General features: G+C 39.5%; 1 protein-coding gene across 1 annotated transcript in view; it reads left to right on the forward strand.

Annotated features, from left to right (window-relative positions):
- Window positions 1–23,341, forward strand: part of RNGTT (RNA guanylyltransferase and 5'-phosphatase) — a 184,984-nt gene that overhangs the window by 152,635 nt on the left and 9,008 nt on the right. The window lies entirely within an intron of this gene.

The following is a 23,341-nucleotide window of genomic DNA, read 5'->3' on the forward strand; positions in this document are numbered from 1 at the left end:
AATTATGAGAAGTAAAATGTTCTTTTAGGTTACCTTGTCAGTGACATTTCAAACAAAGCCACTTTGGAACTCTGTAATTCTTCAAGTGATCCTTGACAGGGAAGGCACTGCAGTAAAAAGCACAGATTGTTTTCCCAGTATTATTGGATTTATTACGAAAGGCTCATACAATTGCTGGAAGATCGTTTGTCTTGTATGACTTACTGTTTCTTTTCCTTCAGTTGAACTATAATAGTTTCACTTTTTTAATTGCCTGTTGCTAATTAGTTATTTTCAAGTCACTTGCAAACAAAAATGTCTTACAAGAATATATGGTCTGCTTCTGATGAGCATCACTGGGATTTTTCTTAGGAAAGAGAGGCATTAGCATGTCAGTCATTACAGTGGGATGTGGAAATGTGATCTCTATTTTATAATGCTGAAATGCTCGTGTGTCCTGAATGATACCAGTAATTACTATATATCCTGGACTCTCAGCAATGTTGTACCCTCCACTGAGTGTACACTCTTATGCCTCTCAATTTTAAAAGCCTTATTATTTTTACATCAAAATGAAATTTAATTTCTAAAACTCAAGTGTGTTCTTTTGCCATGCCTGATTACAATTCCAAATAACAGTATTCCCAACCATATCTAGCAAATACTTGCTTTTTCTACCTTGAACCTTGGTACTGTTTTCAAATTGCTTCAAAAGAACATATGCTTGCTTTTTGTCTTCCCCAGTTCCTACGTGTGTATCACTCAGTTTGGTAATCAAACAATTCAAAATGTTTCTGGCACGAAACCTTGTATTGCAAGAAGTTTCTTCCCGAATAAGCTAGTATATTTTTTGTGATAATCCTTTCATAATAGTGCTTGTTCAAATGCTTTGTATAAGTAAATGAAAGGTACGAACACAAAAAGAATACAAAAAGATACTGAGGGAGTCTGAACTCAATTGGTCCATAAAGCTAAGTGTAATCACCTTGTCATCTCTGGAATAAAAGATAATCTGTTTTAATAAACTACACCTCTGTAAGCTATGCCTCTGGGTGGGTAATCTGGCAGTTGTCCGCCCAGTGAAGATCAGTCCTCCTTTGAGATGGATGCCATTTTTGTGAGGGCTGCCATTAGGCTCCATCCTGTTATTGTGGTCCTGGTACCACTGGTAAGATATTATCCTTTATCCATAAGCAGCTAAGGAGTGAAAGCACCTGAGGTGAGTGATTGATTCCCCCTTTTTTTTTTCTCTTTTTAGTGCTTGGTAGGAGCTGGCCTCACTCACAGTCATCTCTTAGGAGTTACTTCCCTCAGCTTCCCTTCCCAGAGTTAATCAGGGAGCTTAACCCTGCCTTGAATGACTAATCGTAGGTGTTCTCCAAGATGTGACAGCATTTCACTTTCGGAGTGCTGTGCAAGTGTAATTGCTAGGCTGAGGAGAGGAGGTAGAGCCCTGGCAGGTCTCCCAGGCAGCAGTGGAAATATTTTGTCCTTCCATGGAAAAACGACTGGCACGATACAACCAGCTTCTCATACTGTTCTTCCTTCCAAATTAGGCCCCCTTCCCACCCTCACCTACTTCATCCACTTCTAATAATAAGCAGCAAAACAAGGGGGGCAGTTCTGCATGGCTGGGAAGAATTTGTACATTCACTATTGCACTCTTCAGCCACTTCCAGTTCGCAGCAGTATCGTCACTCTCACTTGCAGCCAAGGAGAGGCCCTTCTGCTCACACCTCCAGAGCAGATCCTGTATGGGATCAAACTGCAGGACTGTGTGTCATATCATGAATAGGGAATGAGTGCAAAACCAGCATATATGCAATGTATGCATCCAGTGTCCTGCTGTTTGCATCCAGGGGCTTCTCTGGTGGAAGTTGTACCTGCATACTTGTGCAACTTTTGTTGGACCTTCTTCCCTGAATGTGCCTAAGTGATTTTCCACTGAATTTTCAATATTCAAAGTCATACTATGATCATGAGTTATAGTATTATTTTATTTCTTTTAAACTTGTCACCTGATAATTCAATTTGGTTCAACCTAAGCCTTATGTCAGGAGAAATGGTTAGCCACTAGAATGGTTATTCTCTATGGTTAGCCATTAACCATAGAGAATGGTTATTCTCTATGCATGACTTTATCCTCTCTTTCACATCACCCCCCAGTCTTGTATTTTCCAAGCTACAAAAATTTAATCTAGGTAATGGCTCCCTGTATCCAAGCCATTCAACATCTGCAATCAACACAATTTTAATTCTTTTTATCCTTCTGCGTTTCTGTTGTTGCATTTTATAAGGTAGGTAATGGCACAATTTTCAAGATAGAGGCTCAATTATGTTTTCTTTAATATTTACTCTTCATATCATATATATATACAGTAATGGTTGATGAATATCTGATATACATTTAATTTGAGTGCGTTAATATTAGAATTTGTAATTTACGTTGCTGCTGTGGTCTCGTCCTAAGTATTGTGTTTGCCACAGAACAGGCAATCTGGATATTCGAAATAACTTCCAGTTACCACCTAGGGAAAACAAACCTTATTATCCACTAAATTAGTGTAGATTATAGAGATGTGTTTGAATGAGCTAATTCCACGTGGCTGCACTCTCTAAAGAGTAATGTTTATTTTTGGAGCTATAGGTGCCTTTATGGGCACGTATTTGCACACCACTGCTTTGCTTCATTTCTGGTGCTAAGGTAATCCTGAAGCAGCGAGCTCATTTGTCTCAGGATCATTTCTTCTGTGGTTTGCAACCCGGACATGATGCACAGCTAACAAACACAATACAGTTCTTTAGACTCCTATCTGATTGCTTGGAGATTCTAGAAAATGTCAGCCACCCGACAGCAGAAGAGTCGGGGTAGAGTGATGATGCTGCAGCTGCTCAGAGATCTTCAGTATCAAAAGTGAGGAGTAATAATTCACGTTAAGAGATAGTGCTGCTAAACAAAATGCATGTGCTTTGGAGGTATGCAGTGGTCCCTTCGAACTGTTGACACAAGCTTCTTTCATTCTTCCTCCAGCGGTTTTTAGGTCTTTCGTACGTGGTTGCTAATGGTTCCATCAGCTAAAAGACTTGTGAACCAAACTTTGTCCCGGAATATGTATAAGGGAGAGTCTTTGCAACCTTTTATTTAGATCTGCTTTTGCTCACTGTGTGATGGATTGGTCTCTCTTGTTATATAAATTACCAAGTCATGTTCATTTGCAAACATCCTAAGTATTAAGGTATTCTATTAAGATATGGCATTTCTTGCCAAACGTGTGCATTAAGGAATGCCCCAAACCACTACACTCCTCTGTCAGTGTAGATTTATTACTCTAAGTGAACCATTATTTTTACAACAGTACTTCCAATGCATTTTTAGTGCACTTCCAGTAGGACAAATAGGAATGTTACCAGGTCTTTGAAATATTCATAGTAAACATATAACCTGCCATGTTAGTACTCATAAATTCACGTTTCAATTTGTGTACATTTAAAAGATTGCAGAGAGAAGCTCCTTATCAAAGTGTTTGTTTGCAGTTGCACAGAAGTTTTGATTTTCCAGGACTGTACAAGAAGATAATTGTACCAGTGTCTTTGATGATGAAGGCTATAGACGGCAAGTCTGTGAAATGGTTCTGCAATACTGATGCCTCTTCTAGAGATGATTATTCTATGTCTTTTTTCCTCATATGCAGTAATTCATTAATATTTATATACATTAATATTTATAGTGTTTCTGAGACATAGATGAACTGGTAAGATTAACTGAAATTACCTATCTCCCTCCTCCTGGCTTGCTTTCAGAGATATTAGTGGTAGTGCTTGATAGATGTTTGATCTCTGTACTTCATTATACAAAAGGAATGTGAAGCATTCACTCCTGAAGTTTTTGAATCCTGTATCTAGTAGCAGTTGGATTAGAAGATGTTAGAGTGTTTTTCTGGCTGGAGGGATCTGCCTGGAATTTTTCTTTTCCTATAATGTAATGTTCTGTGCCTGTTCATAGATACCATAAGATTTTGTATGTTGCTACTGTGAACAGAATTAAGGATGTAAATCTTTAAGTTACTCCAATAAGTTTGTGGTTGCTGGAGTAATGCTCAGTGGGTTTCAGTAAGTTCAATAGCTCATAAAAACGATGGCTATTCCGGTTAGCTGGTGAGAGCACTACGTGAATTAATGATTTGAAAGTCAAATATGCTGTGGCAATGAATTCCCATTTTGTTTTCAAGGCACTGCCCTTTAAGGTTCTATTGAAGGAATTGATCTCATATAGGGTATTCTTACTTTTTGTTTCTGAATTAAATTATTCTAAATTACTATTTAATTCTAGCATCTGTTCAAAGGTGCTCTAGAACAATTTCAAACATAAATACGTTTACTTTTTGTATCTCTTCCCATTTAGGTAGCTGTGTTGGTAATCACCATCATATACATCTGCATTCATTCTAAGAACTTTGGAACAAGTCAGTAATTTGCACCTCTTTTGAGTTTGCACCTCTTTTGACCTTATATGGTCATTTTTATTAAATGTTTCTTGGACAAGAAAGCGGATGAAGTGACAGTATGACATCAGTTGACATTAATTGGCAAACTTTCTTAAATCTATTTATATGAATTAGTGTTCTTTTACTAACAGTGAAGTTAATCAAAAATAATACCATACAAACGTTGTGTTTGTTAGAAGTAACTAATGTCATTGTTCCAGCATACATAATAGTCACCTGATGGAAGGGTATGGTATGGGATTTTTAACCTATTTGCAGCACAAGAAGTCTTTATGACACACATGGCCCATTGCTTTTAAAATAGAGATTTAGTCAATGTAGATCAGGATGAAAACTTAGCTACACTATATCCATTAATTTTAAATTCTATGAAGGAAATGATATCGCTTCACCAATTTATTAGGATTGAAAGTTTATGCAGCTCAGTTCTCAGTTGCTTCTTGGATTAGGGGAAGCTGTTCAGTACGCTGTGTTCTCCATTATTAATCAGTAATGAAGCTTCTGGCAGTCTTTACTATTGCGTTAATGACTAGTTTCATTTCGGGCTCTTAACACATTAAATTACCATTTAAATAAAGATTAATTACTGCTCTTTTATTTTTAGTATTTTAAGAGTAGTTATTAAAAAGTTACGTAATAAATACTACTTTGTTCAGTATAGAATTGTTCCATTTAATGGGATGCGAGGGCAGTTAACGGTGAAGAGAGTAGTTTGGAAATAGTGACGGGTTCTTAATACTTTGTTTCTCTGCTATGAGCCCAGTGGCAAGATTGTGAAAGTTTTAAGTTTGCTTACAGGGAATTTTCTGCCAAAGTTAGAGCAATCTTTCTGTCAAGGACTGGTAAAGAATGGAGCTCTGCACCGCGCCCCGCAGCTCAGTAGCCATTATCTGTGATTTTATTAAACTGAAGAGCGGTGTGGCTGAGATGGCTAAACCTCCCACCTACACTTTGGGACTGCAGTTCGGTCCCAAGCTATTATTTGCCCAAATTTTCCCTCAGCAAATACGCTTTTAACTTAAAACATGATAAAGCATAGCAGAGCCCAAGCAGGGAGAGGCCCTGCAATGGGTAGCTGCCTCAGAATAATTTCTCTGATCCCATCAAAACCAGCAGACCCTCCAGATAGAGATCTATCCACCTTTACTGTGAGATCTGCAGGCAGCTGATCAGTGACTCAGAGAATTTACTGAAATGTTCTCAAGAGCTGAAACATCTTCAGCGTGGCTGTTTCACCTTTCTCCAGACACAGAGGATGAACTCGTGTCTGAGAACCAGGCTAGACCTCGTTTGTGACTCCTTCAGCAAGATCGAACAACTGTAGATGATTGCTGAAGTGATTGGCCACAATTTTCAAAGCAATCTTTTCAAATAAAAGAAGGCAAAGGCATGACTTGGTGAAAGAGATGCTTGCCGTAGACCATTTCTTGAGGTAGATTAAGCTGCTAACTTCTTGACTGCAGCTGGGATGTTTTCCCTCCCTGGGTGACAGTGGCTTCTACTTCCAATTACTGATCTCGGGGCTTGGTGGAGTGCCTCCGTCAAGTCTAATCACGAAGGACAGACGTGGAGTGCCTTGGTAGGGTACAGCTCTTCAGGCTGTCGGAAAGTTTAGGAGTAGGGCTAATCCAACTTTCCCCATCCACTCAATTGCTGTCCTGACAGAGCTCCACAAAAGCAGCATCGTGTGTGTCGTCTTCCAGCAAAATACGTGTAAAAGTTTTCCGTCTGTGCCTGCTGGCAGCCAGTAACAGAATGTTGGCACTCTAATTATATGGCACTTTGCTTATTGGCCTTTGCTAAATATTGACAGAGGTACTTGCTTCCAGTGCCACAGCAGGAAAAGATTTCTAGTTTATCACAGTGAAGTCATAATCTGGGTGTTGCTTCTGCTGCCGCTCCGTATTATTTTGTGCTGTTAGTGTACTTTATGTGAGGTCAAATGCAGTAGAATAAAACATAAGGGTATCATGCCTTCAACTCAAAGAAAATAAGTGTCGTATCTTTGCAGTTCCCTCTTGTCACCATTATCCACAAAATAAGTTGCCAACACAGTTTAACCATTATTTTCAGTTTTAGGGTGTCCTGTGTAGCGGGGTTCTGCAGCAGGTAGGCAGCGTGTCACTGGTGGAGCTACCCTAGAATTAATTTTGAGAAGGTGCTTAATTATTTTAATAAGTTAATGATTTTATTGTCAAGTTTAATGTAGTTGAGGATTACATGTACAGAAGTTCCTGGACTGATTCACGTACTGATGATGACAGATTGAAATAAGTGCCAGGACAAAAGAGAAGCAGCCCAGGAAGGACTGAGTGAACTTTGGCTGTAGGTAATAGACTAGGATGAAACATAACAAAGTATAAAAATAAGCAGTCACAGAAACAAGCACATCTGCCATCTTGTGAAGCTTCCTCCTTTGACAGTGAAGGGTCTCAGAAAAAACAGTGGTTGTTTACACCAGCTCAGAGAAGTGGATTTGGAGCAGCCATGGAAAAAGGGAAATAGAGCCTTAGAACCTCTGAACTGAGATGTTCCTGAGAAAAAAGAACTGGAGATTTATCTGTAGTTGCATGGTTCTGGGTGCTCACCAGGAAGACAGATTTGTTTTATATGTCTGTTAAATGATAGTCTGAACATACTCAAAAACAAACCTCTGGACCAGTGATAGCAGTAAGTAAGAAAAACTCTAAGAAAGTAGAAAAATGTCCTACCCACTGAGTTTGTATCTTATAAAGAAGATGAGGGAGATACTAGAGAGAATTCACTGAACAGTTAGAAAATGTTGTAAGGTGGTAGCAAAAAATCACACGCTGCTGATTCCAAAGTTGTGCTTGTTAAAGGTAGCAAATTTAGCTCCTTTTTAATAATAGGATCCTTTACAACTGTTACTTTGAAATTAAAAACAAAACAAAACAAAATATAGCTTAATTCTTTATCTCTTGACTTCCTTTCATTTCTCTACATGTTGATGTTCTTTGTTGCAGTTTTTCTCAAAAGCAGTTGCTAACTCTTAGGGGCAAGGAGGCCTGACTGCCCACGCGTTTGGAATATTAGAGCCCTCAGTCCTGCCTGGAAATTGTAGACACTAATAATATAAATTAATAGCAATATATTTTGTGTGTCTGTTTATATTACAGTAAGTGCCAGCGTACAGTGGGCACGTTTGCTCTCTGCAGGCACACTGCAAAATAATAAAAAATACTAAAAAAACCACCAGCATTGGAACTGGTGATGTAAACAGAAAAAGAATAACAACGAGGAAATCTGCCTGGGCACTGGGAAAATGAGGCAGTTTATTTTGTATGCTGTCACAATTGCTGTCCATAAGAACAAAATGTTAATGAGGTATAATTTTATAAATTCACTGTGTTCTGCTGGATCAGATAGTCCCCATTTTGCTTTTTTCTCATGATTATGCCTATGAATTTAGTTAACAAATTTGTTCTCTCTAAAGTATAGAGTGTTCCATAGAAGTCCACAGAATTAAGAAGATTACCTCTGCAGTTTTCTGTTGTTGCTGCCAATAAGATAGAATAATTAGTGCTTGGTTTTGGACTATGGGTTTTTGTTGTTGTTGTTGGGGTTGTTTTTTTTTTTTTTTTGGCAGCTTTTGTTGTTTCAGCATGTAGTTGTTTTTTTTGGAAAATCCATCCAAATTTGTTCTTGCTAAGCATAGGGTAGGCTAAGCCTTCTGGGAAGATTAAAATAATAGCTAATTGATTGTAGATTTTAATATATATATGTTTTCTCCTTCTGTATTAACTTTTTAAGAAAAAAAAAATCTTCAAATGCTTATAATGAATATTGTAAAAATGAACAGATTGTAATTTTTAAAGCCTTATTTTTCCTGGGTTTTAGAATATAAATACATCCAAACGATAGAAAATTAGAATGATAATGCCTCATTTTCCCAAAAGCTTAAAAAAAAAAAAGTGCTGGCAAAGGAACCTCGTGAAGTTTAAGAGAAGCAAATGCTGGGTTTTGCATCTGGGACGGAACGTCCCCCTGTGGCGTTCAGGCTGGAGGCTGACTGCCAGCACAGCCGCTCTGCAGGAAAGGGCCCGAAGGTCCTGGTGGCAACTAAAGATAAAGACCAACCATAGCCTGGTTTGTGTTAGCTACAGCATAACTGTCAGATCAAGGAAACTCACTCTTGTCCTGTACTCGAGCATTTGAGGCGGCACATCTGGAGTAACTGCGTGCTGTTCTGGAGTCCCCAGAGCAAGAAGCCTCCCAGCTGGAGCGACTGCTGCAGGGGGCTGTGAGGAAGGGCGGAGCACCTGGCTATGAGGGAAGGTTATAAAGAAATTGGGTCTGAAGAAGAGAAGTCCATCCTTGGAGACTTTCAGAATTTACCTGGAAAAGGCCCTGAGCTACCCGACTCATCCCTGAAGTTAGCCCTGCCTAGAGCAGGAAGCTGGCCGGGGCGGTTGCTGGAAGTCCTAACCTGAATGTTCCCAGAGTGTGAGCAGCCAGCGCTGGGAGATAGAGCTGGTTCTTAGGGTTACATTTATATAAAGAACTGCATCATTTAGTGTGTTCGTTGGGAGATAGTACAGTCGGACGCTTCTGAGCCTCCACTGTTGCAGATTGAATAGAGCTTAATTCCAGTAAATAATACACAGCATACCAGTTAGTTCTCTTCCCCTATCTTTTCCTAAGGCTGTGACTATTACTGCATTTACCTGCAATACTTCCATTCTTAGTATCTCTGTTTTTTTCCTGTTAAACGTTTACCTTTGTGAATGACTGATTTTTCTCATGATATCAAAAATATGAGAAAATACGTCTCTCCTTCCATTGAGGGCTAGAACTGCGTTACCTTCCAGAGATTCTATAGTCCTCTTTCAGAAAACATTTTCTTCAGTATAGTGTTTACTTAGAAGAAAGGGTTGTTTTTTGTTTTTCCTTTGAAGTAATTTTGCAGCTCTTTTCCTTGTAACGAGACAGTATGGATTTTTTTAATGGAGTGGGTGGTGTGTGTTGAGAATAAAGAGCCTTTGCTGGCTTAAACTAAAAATCTGGGAACAGAAGTGAAACTGAGAGATGCTGCTGTTCTCTGGAATGCCTATAAAATGTAAGAGCTTTATAGATTATTCAGAGCCGCATAACTAATCTTAAAGATAACAAAGAAAAACAAAAGGAAAATTGGCTAGCTGAGGGCAAGGCTCAAGGGTAACAGGTAGCAAAAAGAGCAGCCAGAGGGTAACTGCTGGAAGTAAACACACCAAGGAGATGTTGTAAATGCGTGAAATAATGTGTGGCTGTTGTGCATAATGGACAGTAGAGTGGTGAGAAACAGAGTACAAGTTGCTCTAGAAACAGAACTTGACTATATGCTGGGAAGCCACGTTCATGCCATCTGACATCGATACCTTTCCTTCTTCAGTCTTGTCTGTGTCCCTTGTTCCACAGTGACTCCGAAGCAAAGTCCCTCAAAATTAATCCTTAACACCATTCGTGTTTTCTTCTTTGCTTCTTTTGTTTGGAGTACTTTTGTTGTAATACTGATGTGAGATTAAGCCGACCAGCTATTCTTTATCACATTAGGGATGGTTGATTTGAACCTTCTGGTTTTGTTTCATTTGGTAAATAATGAGATTTGAAACCAGCAGTAGCTAATGGAAGTATCATCACGCTTTATTTTTTGTGATTTTCTGTTTTTTGTCTGTTTTTGTCTTCATACTGACTTTGCTTTCTTACTTTTCTGGGTAATTTCCTAAACATTTTACTATAGAATAAAATCGTAGAATATCCCGAGTTGGGAGGGACCCACAAGGACCATCAAGTCCAACTCTTGGCTCCCCACAGGACCACCCAAAAATCAGACCGTAGGTCTGAGAGCATCGTCCAGTCTGCTCTGCTTTGGGCTGAACAAACCAAGTGACTTCAGCAGCTCCGCACACATCTTGCCCTCTAGACCCTTCGCCATCTTTGTAGCCCTCCTTTGGGCACTCTGTAATAGTTTGATGTCCTTTTTATACTGTGGCACCCAAATCTGCATATAGTGCTTGAGATGAGGCATGACACTTCTCAGTTCTGAGAAGCGTAATCATACGGAGAACTGGATTTTCAAGTGACGTGCTGATTGTGCTTACAGTAGCTTTTCTGTGCCCAATGGTATAAAAACAAACTATGTAAACGTTACGACATGCAGCTTGTCTCATTATTAAAATTACATGTGCTAATATGCAAACAGTTCTTTTTAATAATTTTCCTTATTGAACAGAAGGGTGAAGTTGTGTCACGGAGCCACGGAGGTATTGCTCACTGCCAACTGAAAATTGCTGGGGAAGATGCAGGGAGTGAGAGGTTTGTTTTAGCACTAAATGAGCACAGGCCTTGCAGATTGTTTCTCATCTGCATTGCATTGATCCCTCGTACTTGTCACGGTGGAATAACTGAAGAGGTCACTGTGAAACTGCCAAATTCACCATGCCATGGTGCAAGCTGTGTTTTGTTGTCCTCCCCCTCTTGGTCACGTTGTTCTTTCCCAGGCTTCCTGTCTGAGAGTATTCTGGCTCCCATACGTGAGTGATTTGGGACTGGCACCATTTTTTGTTTTGCTTTCTTCTGTCTTACAAAAATCATCTTGTGCAGAAGAGGGATGATTTGTCCACGATGATTTTAAGCTCTCGAATGTGGTAATTTGTTGCTGCAGCTGTTACCATGCTATAACTGCATCCTGAAACCTGTTTGGGTGTGCCTGTCTATATTGAGAGCATAATTTGTTCTGAGTAATTGAGGATACCTTGCTAACAGCTGTTTATGGGGCCAGCTCCTATGCTTGGGTGAAACAGACTGTTTTTCCTTTGATGCAGACATCCTTGCGCTTAGTTTCCATCAATGCAATTACATTTGCATTTTCTTTTGAGTAGAATTCAATACTCAAACAGCAAATGTGCTCGGGCTTCTCAGAGTTGAAGTCAAATTTAGGAAAATCATTGTAGATAGTGTCTTCTCAGAGAACCTGGTGTCCTAAAGCTGTGTCTCTTTACCGTGTCCTTCAGAAATTACTCTTTTCATGCCATATTTGTTATTGATTAATCTGCTCTCGTTTTTGAAATCAGGCCTTTGTTTTTCCTTTCTGCATTAGACCAGAGGCTCTTGTTGGTAGTGTAGGCAAATAAAATAAAAGGAGTAGGATGGATAATGGTCAAGGGAGAAGAACAGATATCAAAAAGAATTTCTAAATACAAAGATAAAAATCAGACCCTATTAGAAATTAATTCTAATAGAATGAGACAATAGTAAGGTACTTGGATAAAGTCTTTTAGGTCTTTTTAAAGCATTTATTAATAGCTAATTGGTTTAGAATATGAGAACAGCCAAGATCAGGCTTGAGGGGGGAAGAGAAAGCAAACTGTTGTTTTTAACAGTTAATAAGCAGAATAGATCTAAATTTATTAAGATTTTTAGGGGTGAGTGATTTTGAGTCTGAACTGAACAAATGAGGTTGAACTTGATAAATGAGCTTGAACTTGTAGTACCTTTGCAAAATGCAGATGATAATCTCTTTAAAATAAATTACTCATGAATAAATCAAGATGTTGAAGTTGCAAAGGGTGAGAGATGGTATAGCAGGGCAATTCTTAGACTAGGAAATTGTTTCTGAGACCTTTCTTTATAATATATATAAGGCGTATAGTGAACACCATGAATGAGAAATATTTTAAATGTCAGGTAGTGATAAGATTGGAGAAAAACAGTTGGCAAAAATTATCGTATTGAGAGGTACCGTGCTGTTTTTAGGGCAAGTAAAAGGCAAATGCAGATTAAATTTAGATAAATGGAAAAGAATAGGCCTGCAAACAATAACACAGAAGGGAGAAGAAATATCAAATGAGATAATTATGCAGGATATCAACCTACAAAGGAAAAAGGGTTGTGGATAATATCCTGTCTAATTATAATACCCATAAAGGAGGGCAGCTTCAGCCACCACCTACTCCACAGGCTCCATGTATAGCCCATGAAAAACTGCTCATTCCAGAGGGGAGTGCGAGAACCTCTAAGAGCAGAGCCTGGCAGGTGCCTCGCTGGGTCTTTTAAATTGATTTCAGGGTGCCAGTCTCCCTCAGTGCATTACATACAAAACTGGGTCCTACATTTTGAGTACCTGAAGTTACGGTGCAGGTACTTTTGCTGCTTGTTTCTCTAGACATTTCCAATTATGAGATTAAAGACGGGAATAAGAACAAATTCTTGTAGTACAGGTGTTCTAACTACAAGTGAGCATATCCGGTGTCGTAATCCCCACAGACTGGCATTGCAGCTTAAATTTCACTTCCACTACTGCTAACAGATTTCCAGAAATATATTTTTTTTGCCACCGTTTACATCCTCAAATACAATCTGTAAAACCTGAGATGTCCTTCAATCTTCAGCTGTGTTAGACCTGTGATGAGAAAGTTGGTGATTCTTACCCAGGGTTAGCTGATTAAGGTGGAATGAAATAGATTGTGCCCGTGAAAGGCTATCCAGCCTGCAAAAAGATGAGATTTCATACTAATAAAAATAGAAAGGTCTTTATCTCCTACGCAAGGAGCTGATAACTAGCACATGTACAGCTTGAAGAATGCCTCTGATACCTTGAAAGCCATAATCCGAGGGAAAAACAAAACTCTACACAGACAGCAAATCAGGTATGAGCATCTTTTTGCATTCTTAGCATCACAGAATGGGTTGAAAGGGACCGTTTAGAGATAACCCAGTTCCAACTCCCTTGCCATGGGCAGGGACACCTCCCACCAGCCCAGGTTGCCCACAGCCCCATCCAGCCTGGCGTTGAACACCTCCAGGGATGGGGCAGCCACAGCTTCTCTGGGCAACCTGTGCCAGGGCCTCACCACCCTCTGAGTAAAGAACTTCTTCCTAATATCAAATCTAAATCTGCTCTCCTTCAGTTTGAAAGCATTACTCCTTGTGCTAAAACTGCACACCCTGGTAGTAATTCAGTCCTCTGTGGGTATAACTCGCAGTGAAATATTTTATTAAATGAATTTTTTCATCAAATTGACTTTCATGTGTATCATTGCAAGGCTCACATATATAATTGCTTGGCGGTGTTCCAGAATGATTATAGTATTTGTAAATTTTCACATCTGAGAGAAATATGTACTAAAACTCAGTTTAATAATAGAGATGCAGTATCTTGTTATGTAATAGTCAACAAAAACATTATTTATTTACTTTTGTTTGACAACAGTAAAACTACTGCAGTTCTATCTTTCTAGCATAAAGTGAGAATAAAAGTGAAGAATAACAGAGCTCAGTGGTGCTATTATATTTCAGCAAATTGAAGTTTTCAAAACGCCACTTCTTCTCTCCAAAGGGGAAAAAATAAAAAAAGGTTGATTGTAGAGAAAATAGCATGTTATATCTTCGGGAAAAATAATGTAGAAGTATTTGAAAAGGAGAAATCAAAGATGTGGCAGCTTTGTTAGAACCATTGTGTAGACGTTCTGTTTGTATTGCTAAGAACTATAGATGTTTTCATTTACTGGGGAGGAAACTGTAAATATGCAATATTGCTTTTTATGTTACTGACTTCATTGAGTTACTGTTTAATTGGTATATTGAAAAATTTCTGCCAGTGACTTTACAACTGAGTGCTATAATGAAATGTCACTTCTTTTCAGAAAAATGTTGCTTTCTCTTGATAAGCTGAAGTATTAAATTTGTTTCAGTAAATGAATCTATTGATTTTAGCTTAATGTGTTGTAATAAAAAATATTTGAGTATGTTCTCAGTTGGTTGATTCATGAGGTGCTGTGCTGGTTCTGTACAGGCACTGGTGTGGGATTTTTATCTATTCCTCATGCATCAAGCAGAGAAGTCGGCACTGGCATGGAAGGGCAATAAACACCTCAGTTCTGCTGGAAGACATTTCCCTCAGTTAAGCTCTGCAAAAGTCATCCACGGGCTTTTTATCACTGGGTCATCCAAGACCCAGTGGGAGGGAGTGAGGCTGTAAGAAAATAGAGCCTCTTAGTGCAGCTCTTCACTCCAACTCTGCCAATCCGCAGGCAGTTTTTGGAGGTATTTATGCTGTCCGTGGACTACTCTGCCTTAGGGAGCCACCCACTGCCTGCATATTAACGCTGCCTCACACAAGAAATAAAATGCCCAATTAGTGTCATATGTTAGCCTATCTTGTTGTAATTTAATGGTGATACAGCCAAGCACAGCCCAGCTTCTGCTTCATTTCATTAGTGGGTCGTGGTTAGCCATGCTTGGTTGCTGACCACCGTAGCAGCAGATTAACTACATATTAAACCGTTTCTTTTCTATAAACAAAATCTCTGAAGAAACATGGGTGGGATGTAGGGAAAAGGCTCATTTGTAGTAGAAACAGTGTGCCGCAATATGCAAAAGCAAAGTCACAGACAATAATGTTTTCTTTCTTTTACACAGTAATGCAAGATGCTACTCACTGTATTTTTCTACATCATTACGGTCTCTTTCCACTGGTTACACTCTGGCTGCCATTAATGCATAGAAAGGGGTTTCGGAGTAACTGAACTTCAACAGAGGGAAAACAAAGGACATCTCTGAATAATTTAGAAGGACATTTAGAGATCAGTGAGTCAGAGGTTTCAGACTTAAAACACTGAAGTTAACACTAAAGCAAACAGACTCCGAATAAAAGCTTAATTACTAGCTTGTTAATATTTCATTCAGAACTTTAAGGAAAAAATCTGTAATTAGTGATTAGTAGTTATAGCAGGAAACTACAACACAGGGCTTTCGGTTTCAATTTGGGTTTTCCCCAGTGTGTGCGCTCTGGTCTGACAAATCAGCTCCTTTTTACTTTGGGCTTTTCAACTATAGAATTATATATGTAAAACTCCTTATCTAAAGAATACTAATGAAGTTGGTTTAATGTAAAAAAATACACTTGGAGATGATCAGAGTTGCCAGTGCTGTTCACTGTCCTTTCCTCTTTTCTTAGCTACCTCCAGCACTGCCTGTTCTGTAGGGCAAAGCCTTTAAGAATTTATTTATTCTAAGTCCTTCCTGGCTGGACTATTAAATGATTGATTGTGACGTTGGCCATCTCTAGAATGGGTTTATGATGTTACTTGTAATGCTGTTACATCATGTGGGAAGCAAATCAAATTTTTTAAACTGTATCTTTTACAGCACTAATGTTGTTTCAGTCTTGGGCCTCAGGTGGAGGAGGATGGCCACTCAAAACTTGAGCACTGCGCTCAAATTCCAATTTCTTTGATTTCTGGAGGGTTTAAGAATCAGCCCATCAGGAAGCGTTTGCAGACCAGAGCTGTCTGAGGAGGGCTTTTTTTGGAAAAGGACATCTGGTTAGGAAACCCAAGTGACTTTTCTTGGACTTGCTTGCCTTTGGCAGCTGCTGCTGGTTTGCTGAATAAAGTCAAAGTTTGCGAGCAAAGCCAGGACAAATGTGCTCGTCTAGAGTGGGCATTTCCAAATTTCCTCTCTTTCAGGGTTTTGGCAGGTTCAATTTCCAAATGTGAATTTTGTCAGAGTTCACCATTCAAAGTTGTAACCCTGTTAGTTGATGGCAAAAACTCAGGAAACAACCAAAAAAAAAAGAAAACAGCCTGATTTGTCTAGAAATGTTTCTGTCCAAACAGCTGAAAAGGTTCGGAGGTGTCTCAGACCACACCTGGTAAAGTTGTCTGAGGCCAGTTGTGACTCTCGCAAGGCCATGACTATTGCACGTCCCTACGCACTCCTCCGCCTTGTGATGACAGCAGCCTGACCACCGCCCACCCCACATCCATTACAGTGCTGTCCCTGGAAATCTGGCTTCTCAGATCTGCAGATTCTTTAATAGCAAACGGAAAGGAGGGGCTTGCAATGAACGGAAAAGCAGGAAGGACCCCTCCGTTGCCTCATTCACCAACGGATTCGTGCCATTGATGGATTAGCCCTTGTTTACCTTCCTTTGAGACGACTGACCTCAGCAGCTGACGGGCACCGTCAAGCCATTTGCTGCCTCGCAGCCACCATTAACTTCCCTATCTCGCCCTTTCCATTCTGTCATCCCACAGTGGTCAGGAGGAGCCGCATGCATAGATTTTTAGATAGCAGGTCAAATTATACTGAACATCTTTAATTGCTTTTGAAGAAGGAGGAATAAAGATTTCTGTGATTTAAGCCTCAAAACCAGTTAGGCTTTGAAGTTAAAGGTAAACTGTTCAAGAAAGAGAGGGAGTTCGAGTCAGCTCAGCACTAGAAAGGCAGTCGAGAAGTGAGTTAGGGCAGCTGAGGACTTAGACCACAGCAGTTGCTTTGATCAAAGCTGATTTTTGAAAGTCTGCATTAAGCCAGTAGCCATTAATCTGTTTATGTTGTGATGTATCAGGAATGAAAAAAGCTAAAAGCCTGTTTTCCTTCTAATTGAAATCATAGAAGAATGAAAAATACAATGAAAAATCCTTTATGTGGCTTTCACAGCTCTTTTTCCCCACCAAATCTTTGCTTTATTATTTGGATTTTGTAGTATCACCGAACAGATTTATTTGGCTCTTCTTGGCTTTGTGGGTTTTATTGTTGCAGTGTTTCATTAAGGCATTTGATCAGCTTCCTCACTTAGGAGGTTCTAGCAGTCACCTGAAATTCATCCGGTGTCACGAGCTACAAAACTGAAGGTTCAGTTCTCAGTGTTGCAAACTCCAAGCTTGGCAGTCGGGGGTAATCCCGTCCCCTCAAAATGAAGAGGTTTTTAAAAATCGTTGTAGTTTGACTTCTTTGTTATCCTGCCTTTGAAAATTTAAAGTTCTGGCTTTCTTACAGACACAGGAACTGAAAACTTTTTTTGAAAAATATGTTCTGCTGTAAGAGACTAGTGTGATTTCAAGATCTGGCACTCTTAAAGACACTAAATATTGCACAGACTGTATGAAAGCTGCAGTGAACAAGGCTCAGCTGCCTTCTTTAGCTTGACCCTCTGGTTCTTAGGAGAGTTGGTTGATGACAAGCCGTTCAGCCTAGTGGAGTGGATGGGAATTGTCTGAATTTTTATTTCCTGCAGGTCCCGTAAGTCTCTGTATGCTCTAGTATCAGATTTATGAGTAACTAGAAATTGCCTCTGAAATGTATGAAGGGAAAAAAAAGTGACTACTTTTTGTAAACATTTCCAAGGCAAAAACTGAAACGCGTTAAATACGGGAGATTAAAAGTGAGTTTGCTTAGTTCTGGTCTTAGTTCACGGGTACATTCTCCATTCTCTCTGTACCATCTCAACATCGTCAAGTATTAATAGGATTTTTAGATGTTGAAAACATTTATAAATTTATAATCTTGCTCCCTACCCCCAACCTTTCTAATAATGCTTTCATAGCATGTTTAATAATTTACATATCACTTAGATACCAGTATTTGATAATGTCAGTGTGCCAAATTCAACTTCCAATGTTGTATGTTTCTTCATATGACTGCCACGGTGAGAATATAAAGAAAAATTCTGATCCTATCTTTTTTTCTGTTGTTATTCAGTAGTGTTCCGAGGCAGAGAAATGTAAAGCATTGGGAAAGCAGAGCTGCTAACAGACCAGTTTGGGCTTTGTTAGGCAGTGGATAGACACATGAATATATTACATATGATTATCATAAAATTACGGCCTGGAAATTGAACAGTCATGCTGCTGCATTTTAGGCAGTACATTTATAATAAGCTGTAATAAAGTAAACACTTTGAATGGATATAAGAATAGGCATTACTTGCGATCACAAATGTATGTTCAATTGGTGCTTTGGAAGCTCAATTTAACAAAGCAAACAGATTTCCTGGTAGCGTTGACACAGTTGTTCGCAGTGGTGAGTTTTGATTTATGGGAGAAAAAAACTTTAAGCATATAAAAGTAGCTGTTGGGAGCAAAACGGAAGAAAAGAATATGATTCATAATGGCTGTTTTTTGGAAGCTGCATGTTGTTAGAAGTAAAAGTGGGTTTGAAAGGCTCACTCGCAATTACTTGGTACTTTGGATTCTAGTTTCAATTTCTTTTGCTTTATTCCGATATCATTTGGCGTTTTTCAGAAAGAGCAGAAGAAATACCATTTCTAAGAACATTTCACGACCTGGATAAGCAATGACTAGAATTAGGTTTAGGGCCTGATCTCGGTAACTCTAGCACAAGCTAATTGATTTTGTGAAACCGCCCTGAGGTATATAACTTGCAAGAATAAGAGTTTGGAGAGCCAGGGCCCAAATAAATAGCAAAAGATGCTATCTGAGTTGGAAAAGCACTTTTTTTTTTTGCAGTCGGCGCAGGAAGGCTGATGGGAAGCGTCTGATGGCACAGCTGCAGGGCTTCTCCCTGCAAACTGATCCACGGGGGTAGGGCAGCAAGTGACAGATCTTCTTGTCAAGTGTGAGACAGACAGATAAAACAAGATAAAAATAGACTCCTACGGTAGTAACAACTTGGGTATAGAGAAGAGATGAAAAACAGTCCTATGAGAAAGTATACCATAAAATACCGTATGATACACACCAGCATTTGTTACAAGACCCATGTCCAACATGCAAAAGAGAGTATGTCAGAATTAACTCCTTCATCCCGTCCTGACAGTCACCTAGCTTCCCTCTCTGACTTGGAAGTATCGAAGTAGTGTTGCCAGAGGTTGTAAAAGAGTCGATCGCCTTGCTTTGTCTCTGGAAGATTTGTTTTGTTTTTTTACTGATAAATTATTAAAGAGATCTCAGCTGCCCTATGTTGCAGGATTTCTTGGTATCATGAATGTAAGTACCTAAGGGGTAATTACGACGGGGTTTGAGAACCTAATGAGGGGGTAAATGCTTTCCCTGGTATGTGGCCACAAGCCATCTCTCTCTGCTTCCCCATTTGCAAGCTGAGAATAGTAAGCCTTAAGAAATTCATAATTTATGAATGAGGTAAGCGTTGTTTTCGAAGTGTATTCTTTGTTGGTGCATGACTCTTGTGGCTGGATCTTTGTTTCTTAGCATGCAGAGCTCCCAGTTTGGGGCTGTCTCCCTTCTGTAAAAGCAGTTTGAGTGAATAAAAAACACAAATCAGGGTTAAGAGTGGCTTTCACAAATTAGCTCATGTCAAGCAGAAATACAGTCCTCAAAATAATTCAGTTTCTGGGTGAAATGTTTCCTCCAGGAATCACTGCTGCATTATGATTACAGCTTTTCAGTCAACTCACACCACATATCCTTGCTGGTCTAGCTAGCTCTTACCTTCTTACCTTCCTCGTGGGGGGTAGCTTTTTTTCAGAAACCTCCAGGGGGTTCCTTTTCCTCCAGTGGAAGGTTTTTTTGTTTTGTTTTCTGTGTAACCTGCTCAGCAGTTCTGCAGTTTGCTTGGGTATTCTTTGCTTGCATCTGCCCGTTTTAGTTCAGGACTTGGACAAATGCCCTCAAATTTCAGCATCAAGGGATGCTGAAGGGCCGACAGATCATTTGTGCCACAGTTTCTTGCTGTACCAAAACCTCTGACCCCTACAGAGTTCTTCCAGGTGCTTGTGGTGAAGCATTCTTCTTACCTGTTTCTCCAAATTCACGAGCTGTCAAGCAAGTGAAGCTCTGCTTGCACCAAATACACATCGCCTCTGAGTGTGTTCCCACTGACTCCTGCCTTGAGAGCTCCGTTACTGCCCTCATACCACCTGGGGGTTTGCTGAAGCTGCCCCATCCCCTACAGGTTCTTCTTCTGTCCGTGTGTACTGGGGGTCAGACTGCCACGAGGTGCTTTTTAAATACAGCTTTACTTAAGAACTCAACCCAAAGGAGGTATGCTGAGTTCACGAGTCCTTAGCACAGGATTCTTGTTTCTCAGTTTCTGTAGAAGATGTGCAGGGAGATCCGAGTTTTCTTTGATCCAGAAACCTGCTGATGAGGGTGCCTGGGTGAGGGCTACCTATCTGGGGCAACTTCCATTTATCACTTTGGTTCATTTAACTTTTCAAGACCTGTGGTCCCAAACAAAGCTCAGAAGAACACAGGTTTCTTACAGGTGTAGTACAAATGGTGTTGTAAGGTTGGGTGTACCTTGTAACCTTCCAGGATACATTAAGAAATCTATTTCCAGCTGGCACAGAAAGTCATTAAGCTTGTCATATCACCAACGCAAGGAAGGTTTGTTATTCCTGATGTTTCCATCAGTCAGTTGTCAGGAGAGCCCCAGGACTGCAACCCATTTTATGCATAAGGAAATGGTATCCATATTTGAAATTACTGCACGTAATACTTTCTCAAAGGATATCTTAATCTTGTGTATTAACAGGAAAGAATAAATCATGAGCTGTGAGTACTAGGCACTGGAAATCAAAAAACAATTCAGAAAGGCCACACTCCTGTGATTTTGAATCACGCCATTTTCCTTTCTGGTTTGTTCCATGCTTTTCCAGCGCTGGGTGTTAGCAATGTGGTTTAATGTGTTGTGAACAAAAATGTTAAAATTTTTGTATTTCTTTACATTCCTTCCCAGGAATGAGATCTCAAAATTGGAGCGTTTCCATTTCCTATGCAGACGAGAAGCAGCGTAGTTACATTTCAGAGGCTTCGTTAATGTTAAATAAACCTATCAACTGCATTGTGTTTACACAGGCTGATCACTGTTTGTTGGGTCATGTATTACTTAAAAGGACACACAATCAGTATGTTTAATTTAGCAACAGAATTGGATTACCAGTGCTGTTATTTTACTTTTGACACATCTATGGTTTTGATAAAATAATGTCTTGAATTGTATTAAGACATGGATATTAAATTACGTTATGAAATCTCTTCTGGCTTGAGTAAAAATATGAAGCAATTTGCTTAACGGATGAATTTCTGCCAGTTGTCAGTGTTAATATCTGTGGGTCTGTGTATGGTACAGGCATTTAACAACCATCCTTCGTGTTTTTATAATTCTTTGAGAAGTTTTAGTTTTACTGTGGAAAATATGAGATACTTCACGTGAAGGGGGAAGAAAGTTCTTAAGAAGCATCTGAAGAAGCTGTCCAAACTTTGGGAAGAAGCACTGAAGGAACAACTTTGAGTCTGAAGCCTTCAGAAATACCTCACTTTGAGTTTGGTTTATCATTTTATCTTCAGAGGCTGTTCCTTTTGTTACTGCCGCTGCTTTGTTTCTGTCTCCATCCTGTTCCTTCAGGAAGTCATGACCACTCTTCGTTTTCTCTAAACCCCATATAATTGTCTTTTCATTCCCTGGCTGTTGCCATTGCTCATCCCCGATCTTCGAATGACGCCGTTAGGGCTACGGAGTCATAGGGCCAGCGGACAGGTTAATTTTCTCTTCTGTGTAGGTCATTCAGTACTGCTTGAGAAGTCCAGAAACTATATCTGTGACGCTGCACCAGAGTGCTGTGGGGCAGTCACAGCATTTGACAGCAACGCAGAAAGCAGGATTCCAGATCTGCTATTCTGCTGCAGAGGTTTCACCTCCTCAGCTGTCACTTGTGGCTGAACGTACCCCGATCTCCTCAGGACAAAGGAGCTTGCAAATGTCACGTTCTTGGACAGTTCTTGGAAAAACGTGGTTTCATGTTTGCAGAGTGGCTGACAAGAGAAGGGTGGGCTGCAGTTCTCCTCCAGCAGGACGCTGGGAAGCCACCCAAGGGTTTCTCCCTCGTGTGCATAGGGCTGACTTTGGAATGTGCTCATTTTGCTTGTTTGTTTGCTTCGGCTGTGAGAGTGCATCCTAATGGAGAAAAGTTAGTTATGTTATCAGAGAAGAAGAATTTCTTTCCAGACCTTCTGTGGCAGCTCTAAGTCTTTTTCCACGGCAGGCATTGAAACTTGAGTTTAAAAAAAGAAAACAGTTTGTGTGCTTGAGCGTTATCAAAAAAGAATGCCTCCATTGCACATGCTAGCTATTAAAAAAATATCTGTTTCTGAGAAGAATCTGCTCTGTCTTGCCTGTGCGTTATGATTCCTTGTTTAATTCTCTATTTAGAAATAAAGATCTTTTTAATTTCATAAGGTTTCAACTGCTGCTTTTGCTTATTTGTTGTCATGAAAGTTACCATTTTCTGTGTCTGTTATTGTGATCGTTTCTTCTGGGATCTCAGAAATAGGCTGATGACTTTGCATGTGGAATAAGCAAGAGAAATAAGTCCATTGAAGAACAATTTTCTTTCTATAAATGCTTGGTAATAGAGGGGAAAGTGCAACAAAAGGCATTTAAATAGAGAAAGGATTGGAAATAGAGAAAGGATTGGATATAGGATGTTAAGATCTTGCTTACAAACATGACTGTCTTTTAAATAGACTATTTACTGAGATAAAATAATTTCAATTGCTTTGAAAAACATATGTATATGGAAACATAGGCCTTCTTTCAGTCAAGTCTCCACTAATCCAAAAACTTTCCTCTTTTTTTCTTTCTTAAGAACTTGAATATGAGAAAATATGAGCATTTGTAAAGTTAAGGTTGTCCATTCTGGACTTGCATTCTGAAATATTAACTACTTTAATTTCTTACCATTAATACCTCTTATTTAAAGTAGCAGCTTGCCGAGGAATTTCTTTCTTCTTAGAAAACAGGGATGATGAGGCTAGTGTTTGAATCAAATCTTCAAAGAAAATATACGTGTGTCAAGTAAAACAAAGAATGACTCAACGGGGGACGTTGTGGCCCGGTCTGATCATCAAGTGCTGTGTGGAGGTGCACAGAAAAACCGTGGCTACTGGTAGTGTCACAGACAATGCAGCTATTTTCATGGGACCAGACCTGATGGCATTCAATGTAGATGGTTTCTCCTCTTTTTTCACCTTTTCAAGATTTTTTTCACATCCTGCCCTAACTTAATGTAAAATGCGGCTGCATATAAACACACTGTTGTGATTCATCTCAAAATGACTCCATTAGTCTGCTAAGTGAGGCAACTTAAGATGTGT

This window comes from Oxyura jamaicensis, chromosome 3, assembly GCF_011077185.1.
Source record: "Oxyura jamaicensis isolate SHBP4307 breed ruddy duck chromosome 3, BPBGC_Ojam_1.0, whole genome shotgun sequence".
Lineage (NCBI taxonomy): Eukaryota > Metazoa > Chordata > Aves > Anseriformes > Anatidae > Oxyura > Oxyura jamaicensis.